Source organism: Coregonus lavaretus (genome assembly GCF_964263955.1).
Source record: "Coregonus lavaretus genome assembly, chromosome: 30".
Classification (NCBI taxonomy): domain Eukaryota; kingdom Metazoa; phylum Chordata; class Actinopteri; order Salmoniformes; family Salmonidae; genus Coregonus; species Coregonus lavaretus.
Window position 1 is genome coordinate 17,959,568 of NC_140017.1, and position 9,185 is coordinate 17,968,752.

Consider the following 9,185-nt stretch of genomic DNA (forward strand, 5'->3'; position numbering starts at 1 on the left):
CACGGCCAGTTGTGAAACAGCCTGGAATCGAACCAGGGGGTCTGTAGTGACGCCTCAAGCACTGAGATGCAGTGCCTTAGCAAAATACCATGGAAATGGGCATGCCCTTTTCAGTAGAAATTCATACTACCACACATAGATAGCATTGGCAAAACTAGGCAACAATAACCCCCTGCAGCAGATTTGACCTTGAATACAAAACTACGCTTGAATATCCCTTACGAAAAGAAAACATGAATTTCATCTGATGAGAAGGCAGGTAGAAGGCTTAAGTTGTGAAATCACTTTCCTGAGCATGTCTGTGTCAACCAGGGAAAATACATCCATAGTGCCTTTGCGTGGTAGGCTAGGGCACATATTATTAAACTTCTCATCAGGTCTTGCTTGACTGATCATGTCAGTGAGTGTGACAGATTAGCTACAGTAAATTACTGTGAATTCTTCAATAACCCAATTGCAACTGGTTGAAAGTAAGTTATTGAAAATAAACATGAACTTTCTGTGAACCAGCTGCCATTAAGCTACTGGAAAATGCACAGTAACCTCTTAACAGTACAGCGCTTGATTGTCACAAGTTCTTACAAAGATTGCAGAACTGACAGTGTCAAAAGAGGTGCTCAACCTTCTTCAACATAATGGTAAACTGGAACATAATTTCCACTAATGGTTGCCACAAATACAACATATTGTAGACCATGCCAAATATGCTAATGTCTCCCCACCATTTCAAAAACATATGTTTTTGGAACACTTCACATGTGACATTTCATATATGTCACGGTTTCGGCCGAGGCTGCTCCTCCTCCTGGTTCGGGCAGGCTTCGGCGTTCGCCGTCCCCGGAGTACTAGCTGCCACCGCTCTATGTTTCGTCATTTGATTGCTTTTGTCTGTCTGTATCACCTGTGTCCATTTGTGTGTTGATTACGTGTCTTATAAGTTCCTTGTTTTGTTCTAGTATGATGGTGTGTTATTCTGTTGGACTTAACCTCAGTGTCCTGCGCCTGACTCCTCCACCACATCCACATCGGTTTAGTGACAATATATGAAAACATGTTTTTGGAACACTTCAGCTGACATTTCACATGTGAAAATGTGTTTTTGGAACACTTCAGGTGACATTTGACATGTGAAAACATTTGTTTTTAGAACACTTCAGATGTGACATTTCACATGTGAAAATGTGATCACTTGAAATTCATGTGTTTTCTCCCTAAGGGTGAGGACCATGTTAGGATTTTTGTAAGATGTTTTCAAGACATTTGTTTTACCAGTCATCAGGACATCACGTGATGTCCCTGATGGTCCCAAACCATTATAATTCAAATAATGGTATGGTTGTTTTAAAGTAAGTGGTACGCTGTTCAGCAAAGAAACTACCTCTGGATTTAAGGTGCACTGATCTTTCTATTGCGCCACAAAGTCTGTAGTGTTCACTGACCTATTATACACATTTTGACTTAGCAAAAGAGTGCCATCTTCGCTGCTATTTTAGTTATCAGTTAATCTGACTGCTGTCATAATTTATATAATTTACTTATTTCAGCAATTTGAGTTTTTTCTGTATAGTTGTCTAATGTTGGTGGGGTATATTACTCTGTTTCAATGTTATTCAATGTTGAAAACACTGTATGTTAACTGTTTTTCTGTTTTCACATGTGAAATGTCTCCTGAGTGGCGCAGCGGTCTAAGGCACTGCATCTCAGTGCTTGAGGTGTCACTACAGACCCCCTGGTTCGATTCCAGGCTGTATCACAACCGGCTGTGATTGGGAGTCCCATAGGGCGGCGCATAATTGGCCCAGCGTCATCCGGGTTTGGCCGGTGTAGGCCGTCATTGTAAATAAGAATTTGTTCTTAACTGGCTTGCCAAGTTAAATAAAGGTAAAATAATAAATATGAAGTGTTCCAAAAATACGTTTTCACATGTGAAATCATGTGGTTTTTTTGTAAGGATTAACTCACTGACAAACATCTTTAGAAAAGTATGATCCTCAATGAAAGCATATTGGTATGATCTATTGAAACAAATCTAAAGATGACTTACAGCACCTACAGAGCATGTAGAGGCCTGTTTCATAGTGCCTATAGAAAGTCACTCTTCCAATAGACCCACCCAACACATTCACGATTCTCCAAGTATCAATGGAATGTGATTCATATCCCTGATAATGCAAGACAAATGCTAACGTACATATTTGCTCAAGGCACACAAACTGTAAATCTGAATGTGTTGTTTCAAGGAGAACATTTTGGATGAGTAGTGGTAAAGAAGGTGCTAAAATATGTCATGTTAGTTTTCCCTACACTCAACAAACCAGTTTAACGGTTTACATTCATAAACAGTTTTCTGGGAAGTTTTCTGGAGTGATGGGATGATAATTCTGCATTCCTATTGGAAAGGAATACAACCACAAGTTCTGACTAAATGGTCTGAGTACAGTTTATAGGTTACACATGCAATGCCCTGTTTAAATCCCTGCATAGTAGGTTGTAGTATGAAAGGAAAACATAACCCCATATAACACCAAGGGCCCCCAAAAGGCTAGGGCCGGCTCTGACTGTATGTGTGGGTATGTATGTGGGTACACAGACCCACAAGCCACTGCAGCCCCTCATGATGAGTTCAGATATTTTTATGTGGCCCCAACCACGATCAAAGTTGCCCATCCCTAAAAAATATCATTGGACATTGTTTTTATCAACTGAAACAGTAACATCAACTGAACCACCGATTTTCTACTTCCTCGGGATTTTCCTGTCTGGCAAAGTCTGCTATAACACTGTGGTTTGGTCTTCTAACTTCAGTACCTTACTCACTAAAATGAAAATGTATAAATTGGTATTCCCACTCCTATTATGCTACATTCCAATACACTACTGCCACCTAGTGTAGATATGGACTAACTACCATAATACACCAAGGTCCTACACTGTAATACAGTAACGATAGGGCAGGCAATACTGTATGACAAACAGCAGAGGGTGCAAAGGGATTTGAAACAATTATGTAAGTAAAAAAAGATATACACTTACAAATGTACACTTACAAAAACATAATAGTAGAACTCAAGTGATGAAGTAGTTCAGTAGGCTAAATGCATTGTAAGCTGGCGAGGAGGACATGAGGAATCAATAAAATACAATTGCGATTTACTCAAAGACCCCAGCCTACAGTTTCTTTGAGACGTGATACTGTATCTATAGATTACCTGTTAAAATCCTGTAGATGGCAGTGTTTTACTACTATACACCAAGGGTTTTTCTCAACCCTCTCCTTTTTGAGCCCTAATGAACTCAATACTTCCCAGTGTGTGTCCTTTTCTGCCCTAAGTGTGCACTTGTTTACTTCTCTCCATTGATTTACAGTAAAAGGAAAGGACTGTTGTAGTGGAACTTACTCGAATCCAATGGTTTGAAATGTGTGGGAGAAAGGAAGGAATGCCAGTGCCAGGAGATAGGTAGGAGTTGGGACACAGGGTCTATCACAGTAAAACTCACTCAGGCCCTCTAGGGGTCACCATGTCCCTGATTGAGAATTGCTGTTTGCAAAGAAATGTACCAGTTTGCATAGTATCATAGGCCCACATTTTCACAAGTACAAATATTACAGTTCTTCTGAGTGGTTGGTGTCATTTAGAAAAACATTAAATTACATAGCCATTATTTCAGGGTAACGGACAGTGAAAAAAGACTAGAGGGTAACCTGTGTAAAACTATACTTTTTAAGAACAAGTAGTTGTTATTTCCCGCTTACATTACATCCCCTCATTAGCTAGCTTTTGAGGTGGCGCGATCACCTAAGCCGCTTGAGGAGGGCGGTCACGTGTTTGGAAGGCAGAGGTTCTGATTTCGAGCCAGGCAGGTATGGGCCAAATCGGGAGGAAGTGGTACTCGCTAAGCAAGCAGCGTGACGTCCTTTACACTAGGTCCAAACACATTCCTCAGTGTCCACTTCAGTAAAGGTTAAGGTGTTCTCAGACAAAACAGACCCGTCGTGTGACAGGTGTTCCCAATCCCCAGACACACAGATTAGTGCTTGGGGTTATTGTCTTGCTGGAAGATCCACTTGCGGCCTAGTGTCAGCCTGCAGAGGCAACCAGGTTTTTGGCCAAAATGTCCTGGTAGTTGGTAAAGTTCATGATGCTGTTGACCTTAACAAGGGCCCCAGGACCAGTGGAAACAAAATAGCCCCATAACATCAAAGATCCACCACCATATTTTACAGAAGGTATGAGGTACACTTCTGTATATGTTTCAGTTTTTTGACATCAAACCCACTACTGGTGTGTGTGGCCAAAGACTTCTATTTTCATGTCATCTGACAATAGCACCAGTGGTGGGATTTGCGTTAAGAAATATATGTATATGCAGAAAATAACCCCATACTTACTGTAAAATATGGTGGTGGATTGTTGATGTTATGGGGGCTATTTGGCTTCCACTGGTCCTGGGGCCCTTGTTAAGGTCAACTGCATCATAGACCAGTACCAGAAAATGATTCCCCAAAACCTGGTTGCCTCTGCCAGGAGGGTGAAACTTGGCCGCAAGAAAATAACCACAAGCACATATCAAAATCCACAAAGAAATTGTTAATTGACCACAAAATCGATAGTTTGCAATGGCCATCTCAGTCCCCAGACGAGACCTGTAGTTTTAATTGAAGAGAGCAGTCTATATGCACAGAGGATGGATATCAAGGATCTGGAAAGATTCTGTATGGAGGAATGGTCTAAGATCCCTCCCACTGCGTTCTCCAATCTCATAAAACATGTTAGAAAAAGGCTGTGTCGTAATCCCCACAAGGGGAGGGTGCTAGAGTATTGAAAACAGGGGTGCCAATAATTTTGACCCCTATCTTTTTATTACTTGTTAAACAAAATATGTTTCTAGGAACAATTTAATTAGTATAAAATAATATAATGATACAAAATGTTTTGCATAATATATAGCGCAGTATTTGTTTTATTTATTTTATAGTCTTTTTTGCTAATCTTTATCAAGGGTGTCAATAATTATGGACCCCATGACAGAAAAAAAAAAGCTGCTCCTAAAAATCTTTATCCATATCTATTGAAACTTGCAGCTGACTACATTGCAGAGCCCCTAACCTACCTCTTTTATCTCACCCTTGAGCTAAATGTCATCCCTAGTGCTTGAAAGTCAGCCTGTTAAAGACAGGTCAACCCTCTAACCTGAATAACTACAGGCCAATTTCTAAGCCATCGATTCTAGATAAGATCTTGGAGACCCTAGTGTCTAATCAATTAAATACGTTTTTATGTGTCAATTACATTTTATCGAAGTTTCAATTAGGTTTCAGAAAACAGCATGGTAGCTCATGGTTCAAGAGTTACCTGTCAGATATAACTAATTGTGTCCAGTTTGATGGCAAGGTGTCAAATAATAATAATAATAATAATAATAATAATAATAATATGCCATTTAGCAGACGCTTTTATCCAAAGCGACTTACAGTCAAATGCTAGTTTTCATTTTTATGCTGATGATACAGTCATTTATTGTTGTGCAGCAACTCTGATTAAGGTCTTTGAAGATCTGCAGTCTGCCTTTACCATTGTTTAGGGTCAGCTCTGTCAGCTGAAGTTGCTTTTAAAAGACAAAGTGGATGGTTTTCACATTTTACATTTCATTTACATTTTAGTCATTTAGCAGCACCTATCTGTGAGCGACTTACAGTTAGTGCATTCATCTTAAGATAACTAGGTGGGTCAACCACATATCACAGTCATAGTAATTATATTTTTCCTCAATAATGTAGCTATCAGCAAAGTCAGAGCTAGTAAGGGGGAAAATAGTCAAGTGTTAGTTCACAAAAGGCTGTTTATTTTTTATATTTTTTATGAAACCTCAGACTCTTCCATGTATAGTCACCTTGCAAGACAAACGGGTAGAAGGGGTATCAATTACAAGTACCTGGGTTTCTTAATAGATGATTGTCTCACCTTTAAACCCCACATAGACGGTCTTGTGAAAAAGCTTAGGCTCAAATTTGGTTTTTATTTTCGAAAAATACGTCATTTTTTTCTTTTGAGGCGAGAAATATAATTTTTTCCACTACCTTCTTGCCTGTAATTGACTATGGCGATATCTTGTACATGTATGCCCCTGTGGCGTCGTTATGTATGCTGGACACTATGTACCATGAGGCACTGAGGTTTGTTATGAACTTCAAAGCCCTCACTCATCAATGTACCCTCTATATGAGAGTGGGCTGGCCTACCCTATCTCTTCAGAGACTAAGTCATTGGTACGTCTTCATTTATAAGGCTATACTGAGACAGCTCCCCTTTGACATGTGTTCTTACATTGTCCAGCAGAAAAATTACAACTATTGCCTACGGTCACATTACTGTATTTTGATTGCTGTGCCTAAGACGCTTACAGAGTTGGGTAAAAAAGCGTTCCAGTTTTCTGGCCCTTCCACGTGGAACGAGCTACAAAAGGACGTGAAATTGCAGGAGCTCATCTCTTTGAATGAATTTACATCTAGGGTAAAAACTATGGTGGACAATGAGGTGAGGGGCTGTCAATGTTTTGACCCCTAGATGCGCCGCACCTCCCCAAAGAACTCTTGCCTGCTCAATGTGTAAATTGATGTTTTAAACTGTAGTGCTTTGTATTTTATGTTGTAAATGTGTTTTGAAACTTTGTGTGCTGCTATTTTCGCCAGGTCTCTCTTGAAAATTAAATGTTTAATCTCAATGAGACTAACCTGGTAAAATAAAGTAAAAATAAATAAATACTTTGTAAGTCACACATCACCCCCTGCATTTTCTTGGCTGAGATTTTTTTTAAATTACCTTGTTTTTATTAAGTTATTTTCATTAAGTACATTTGACTAGACTAAGGGCAGTATCTTCTTATTTATGTTTTAGATCATTTTGTAGCTAACATTGTGAGTAATTCGTTTATTACTATGGCTTATTCACCTTCTCTTTGCTAGCCTAACATGTATGTGTGTGTGTGTGTGTGTGTGTGTGTGTGTGTGTGTGTGTGTGTGTGTGTGTGTGTGTGTGCGTGTTTGTGTTAGTGTGTGAGTGCGTGCGTGCGAACGCTTGCATTCATGCATGTATGTATGTGTGTGTTTATGGTTGTGTTTGTCAGTCTGTAAATACCTAGAGGAAATGGGGCACAGGATGGCTGGAACCCTATGTTGGGAAGGTGGTTTGGGAGAGGTGGGGTATGGTTCTATGAAAAAGATCTTTATAGACTAGCTATTATAGGAAATAGGCCTACTATTTCTTAAAAAGAAAAAGCTCCTTCTCTTCTGAGTAAAAATGATACGCTTTATTCTTCCCCTATCTTTATGATCTATCAACTCTTTATCAACTCTGCATCATTTTGTCCTTCCCTAAATGCAGTTCTGTGAAATTATACTGAACAAAAATATAAACGCAACATGCAACAATTTCAAAGATTTTACTGCATTACAGTTCATATAAGGAAATAAGTCAATTGAAATCAATTAATTAGGCCCTAGTCTATGGATTTGACATGACTGGGAATACAGATATGCATGTGTTGGTCACAGATACCTTTAAAAAAAAAAGTAGGGCCGTGGATCAGAAAACCAGTCAATATCTGGTGTGACCACCATTTGCCTCATGCAGCGTGACATCTCCTTCGCATACAGTTGATCAGGCTGATGATTGTGGCCTGTGGAATGTTGTCCCACTCATCTTCAATGGCTGAGCAAAGTTGCTGGATATTGGCGGGAAATAGAACACACTGTTGAACACGTCGATCCAGACCATCCCAAACATGCTCAATGGGTGACATGTCTAGTGAGTATGCAGGCCATGGAAGAACTGGGACATTTTCAGCTTCCAGGAACAGCGTACAGATCATTGCGACATGGGGCCATGCATTATCATGCTGAAACATGAGGTGTTGGCAGCGGATGAATGGCACGACAATGGGCCTCAGGATTTCGTCACGATATCTCTGCGCATTCAAATTGCCATCAATAAAAGGCAATTGTGTTTGTTGTCCGTAGCTTATGCCTGCCCATACCATAACCCCACCGCAACCATGGGGCACTCTGTTCACAATGTTGACATCAGCAAACCACTTGCCAACATGGTTGTGAGGCCGGTTGGATGTGGAGGCGGCTTATGGTAGAGAAATGAACATTCAATTCTCTGGCAACAGCTCTGGTGGACATGCTGCAGTCAGCATGCCAATTGCACGCACCCTCAAAACTTGACACATTGTTGGCATTGTGTTGTGTGACAAAACTGCACATTTTAAAACTGCCTTTTATTGTCCCCAGCACAAGGTGCAACTGTGTAATGATCATGCTGTTTAATCAGCTTCTCGATATGCCACACCTGTCAAGTGGATGGATTATCTTGGCAAAGGAGAAATGCTCACTAAAAGGGATGTAAATAATAATAATATAATATACCATTTAGCAGACGCTTTTATCCAAAGCGACTTACAGTCATGTGTGCATTCATTTTTGCGTATGGGTGGTCCCGGGGAGCAAACCCACTACCCTGGCGTTACAAGCGCCAAGCTCTACCAATTGAGCTACAGAGGACCAATTTAATTTTTGCACAACATTTAAATTTTTGCACAACATTTGAGATAAAGAAGCTTTTTGTGCATATGGAACATTTCTGGAATATTTTATTTCAGCTCATGAAACATGGGACCAAGACTATATTTTTGTTCAGTGTAGTTTCAGTGCAATACTGTGTAGGCCTAATGTGTTCAATACGGCTTGGCTGTCTGGAAAGAAAACAGTTGGATGAAAAAATTATATCCTAAATGTGACACACCAACCGCCTTTTATGCATAACAAATGTATATCTAGACATCGCTACAGGGATATAGGCTATTAGTTTCCAAATAAAAATGACAAAAATGCCAATAAGAGAAGAGACACTGAGGTATGGTAGGCCTTGTGCACGTGCGAAAGTGAGGGGACAAGGTAGGCAAGCACTAAACATTTATCTCTTCTTTTCTACTTCTTGAAAGGCTGTAGGTGTTTTTCTTGTGGGTTATGCATGTTGAGTTAGTCGAAGATCCTCTCCGAGACCTCTCAATGCGCCCGAGGGAAGCAACAACATATTTTCAACGAGTCCTCGCTGCGTTTATGTTACCTCCATCCAGTCACTTTCAACCACCAAAGAACATGTTTTATTGTCATATAAATGTGT